This window comes from Cnephaeus nilssonii (assembly GCF_951640355.1).
Source record: "Cnephaeus nilssonii genome assembly, chromosome: 13".
Classification (NCBI taxonomy): Eukaryota; Metazoa; Chordata; class Mammalia; order Chiroptera; family Vespertilionidae; genus Cnephaeus; species Cnephaeus nilssonii.
This window is the reverse complement of record NC_137084.1, coordinates 71063748-71068029: the sequence shown is the minus strand read 5'-3', so window position 1 is coordinate 71068029 and position 4282 is coordinate 71063748.

The following is a 4282-nucleotide window of genomic DNA, read 5'->3' as shown; positions in this document are numbered from 1 at the left end:
AGTCACTGTTATGGAATATGGAATTTATGAAATTGGCGCAGAAGTGACAGCCAGACACTTTGAGGTTCAGGAAAGAACCTTTATTTAAAGCAGCCCTGCTGATTCAGGGGACCCTAAGATCCAGATCCTGAACAACCTGGACAATGAGATTTTCTATATATATATATTGAAAGGGTTAAAGAGAATAAAACCGGGCAGAGAAAGACTTATTGTGCTTAGCAGATATCTTGCAGAAAGCTTGCAGCCTTGAGCACAGCATAGCTCAAATAACTAGAAGATACCTGGCATGGGAGGAACCAAGGACGGACCAGACCCTTACGTCAGCAGAGCGGCTTACAGCCAGCAAAAATGAATAAAAACCTATCTCTCCTGCTCTCTTCCCTGATGCCTTTCTCAGTCTCAGCCCACCTGCACCCAGGTGTCAGGATAAAATCTTCTTTGATACATTATGGCCTCATGTCATAGGTGCGCGACCCCGGCCCACTCCGAACCTTTCATACATATTCCTGAGTTTGTTTCTCTTGTAGCGGACTCTCACAGGCCCCCCACCCCCCACCCCTTGAGATTAGTTAGAATGGTTAACTTAGATTGTATCTAATGTCCATCCTGGATGGCGCCAGTGACCTCCCTCTAGTTATGGCCCCTTGTAGATTGGAAGTATTTAGGTAAATAGCTCTTGCAGGACCAGATAATTAAGAAGGGGCTGTGACTAGACTATAGGCTAACAAGAATGTGCCTTAGGGACATTGATTAACTTAGGTACAGAGTCCCTGCTAGCCTCCTACATTCTTTCACAAATGGAGTTAATTATCGGCTAGCAAGGGCGTGCAGTAGAAAGCAGGTTACTGGGACTAATTCGGATTGCTAGCCCCCAAAATGTCTTATTTTACTACCCATTATCACCATAATCAGCTCAAAGTGAATGGGGGGAAAAGGGAAGAGGATAAAGAGAGGAAATACAGATCTCTTAGGAACTTCAATATATGTAGTATAAGAAATGGGTCACAGAAAGAGAAGTCAGTGAAGAAGTTTAAAAAGAACAAGAAACTAGGAGAGAAGGTTTTTATTTTTTAATAATTCTTTATTGCTGAAAGTATATATATGTTCCCTTTTCCCCCCCATTGACCCCCTTCAGCCTGCCCCGCGCCCCTCCCCCCAGGCCTTCAGCACCCTATTGTCTGTGTCCATTGGGTTATGCATATATGCATACAAGGTCTTTGGTTGATCACCTCCCACCCACTAACCCTCCCCCACCTTCCCTCTGAGATCCTGCACTCTGTTCCATGTTAGGAGAGAAGGTTTTGTTTGTTTGTTTGTTTTTTAATATAATTTATTGATTTTTTACAGAGAGGAAGGGAGAGGGATAGAAAGTTAGAAACATCAATGAGAGAGAAACATTGATCAGCTCCCTCCTGCACACCCCTTACTGGGGATGTGCCCGAAACCAAGGTACATGCCCTTGATCAGAATCGAACCTGGGACCCTTCTGTCCACAGGCCAACGCTCTATCCACTGAGCCAAACCGGTTAGGACAGGAGAGAAGGTTTTTATAGAAGCCAGTAAGAGTTTTCAGGTTGTACTTATAGGAAATCCAACCACCAGTAGCTTAAACAGGTATTGAATTACTTGTCACAAACAGCATGATGTCCAGGGCTGGTACAAAAGATCAACAAGTCCATGAGGGACTTAGGCTCTTGCCCTCTCTCCTACCACCATCTTTAGCATCTAGCTTTCATCTTTATGGTCAGAAGGTGGTTGCTACCCTTTCCAGGTAGAAGGAAAAGGAAAAGAGAAAGGGTGAAGGGTAGTAAGGGTGCCCGTCTCTTATCAGAAAAGCAAAAACGTTGCCAGAAGCCCTGCTAATGTCTCATTGGTCCAGCTCTTCCAGTTGGCCATCCCTAACTGGAGGACTACAAGAACTGGTTGAGAGTTGAGTCAGACACTTAGCTTTTTGCAACAGAATGTAATCAACAAAAGTTACCAGGAAGTCAAGAAGAAGAATAACTAGAGAGATTGGGGGTGGGAGGACACAACTGGACGATGCAGCTAAGTTGCAAAGCTCCTAACATCCTTATCCAAAGCAATTTCAGGGTGTATCAGGCATAGATAGAGTTGCTGAAGACAAACTGGTAGGTGAGAAATGAGAATGGTTCTTTCCTAATGTTTGAAACAGAATAATGTAGGAGGCAACAATCTAAAGGAGAGGCATAATTGCCCAGCTGGCGTGGCTCAACGGGTTGAGTGTCACCCTATGAACCAGGAGGTCACGGTTGGATTCCCCGTCAGGGCACATGCCAGGGTTGCAGGCTCCATCCCAGTGTGGGGCGTGCAGGAGGCAACCTATGGATGATTCTCTCTGTTAACGTAAAAAAACCACTGAAACCTGTAAAGAATTTTTGTGAGTTTATTTGAGCCAAACTGTCGACATATGCTGGGAAGCAGAACCTCAACGAATTGAGATAATGCTCCGGAGAATAGCGGATTGCATTTGTATTGATACATTGCAATCAAAGGAGGGACATAGGTGGGTTACATGAAATTCATTGGTGATAGATTAAGGAGGTGGGATAAAGTAAAGCCGGGAAAACCCCTGGGATTGGATAAAAAGTGAAATGATGGACATATACTTAGGTGGGTACAGGAACAATTAACATGATAATGAAGGAATTTGTGGTATCTGTCCTGGCACCCACCACATTTGGTTGTGCCCCAGGGGCTCCAGAAATAGGGAAGTTACAAGTTACCCAGACATTTCAAGGGTATGTTATCATAGATGCAAAAAGACAGACAGGCTCAGTTAAGGTAAAGGTTGACCTTGTCAGTGAAGATACTGGCCTAGGATGTTAACTGCCCACCATAACTGCGTTTAGTTAAAGTTTAATTTCAGACCATCCTTTGTGGTGACTTTAGGTCTCTGAGTTTGCAAGACTGCCATGCAGGCCTCCCCTGAGCTTGTCAGGTTAGCATGTGGCTCCTTTCGTCCACATCTCTCATCATTGATGTTTCCATCTCTCTCTCCTTCTCCCTTCCTCTCTGAAGTCAATAAAAATATTTTTTTTTAAAAAAAAATTAAGGATAGGCATAATGGAGAGATATTTTGCTTGGTTTTAGGATTGTGGATACTTGAGCATATTTATAGGCTGAGGAGTAGAAACTATTGGAAAGGGGGAGATTTGAGGTTTAAATCTATGAAAAAAAGTCCAAAAACATAGGTGGCAAAGGATTAAAACATATCCTCTTCCTCCAAAACAAGAAAGGAAGGATAATAACGATAGTACACGTTTAGATGTGGGCATGAAAAAATGTGGAAATGTTGAAAATTCTATTTTGGCAAAAAAAAAATAGTTTAAAACTGTTTTTGAAAGATAAACTTTGAATCCACTGTTTTCCAGTTTTAAGAAAGGCATGAAAAAGCAGTAAGACCTCACCAGAATTTAAGTGTGCTTTTTGTTTATTTAGATCCCTGACCAGACAAGCTAAGTGGAGACGGAGAAGAATGGGATCTTTTTTAACATTGTTCTGATTTACAGAACAGAGACGGAGAAGAATGGGATCTTTTTTGAGTATCTCCATTATTTCACTTTCCTTTCGCCTCTCCTTTCCCGGGCTGGAGATGATACCTGCCCTTTTTCTCACTCTTCTGTGGCACTGAACGCGGTGAGGAAAAGATGCCGGCGGCGGGAGCGGCGGCCAAGGCCCTTCCGGAAGCATCCAGAACCTGAAAGCTCTGAAAATTTCCTTCCTTCGGGCTCTCCAACCCCTGCCCCTCAGGACGCCTCGGAGTGACGCTCAGCAAGACGACAGAGCAGGAAGCCGCAACCAGAACCTTGGGAAACCCGGGCGGTGACGGAGGCCCCAGGGCTGGCCGAGCCTATGAAAGAAGCAGCAACAGCAGTGACTCAGGTTCCGGCATCCCCCCCCCCCCCCCCACCCCCGACTTCAAAACTCACAGCGGGAGTCTGACAAGCCCGCCCTGACGCGTGTAAGAAAGCGATCCTCACTTTTCATTGGCTGGCCGTCCTGGAATGAAGCCCTTACTTCATTCCCATTGGCTGTTGCTTCTGTCACGTCCCTTCACCACACCCACTTTCCCGTCGGCGCCCAGTGAGCTCTGCGGGAGAGTGATTTCCCCAAATCGGGGCGGGAGCCCGTGCGGCCAGCTCGACCCCCCCTCCCCGGCGCGGCCCCGCCCCGCCCCCGGCCCCGGCCCCGGCCCCGGCCCGGCCGCCCCGCCTCCCCCTCCGGAGAGGGCGGGGTCCAGGCGGCGGCCGCAGCCGCAGGA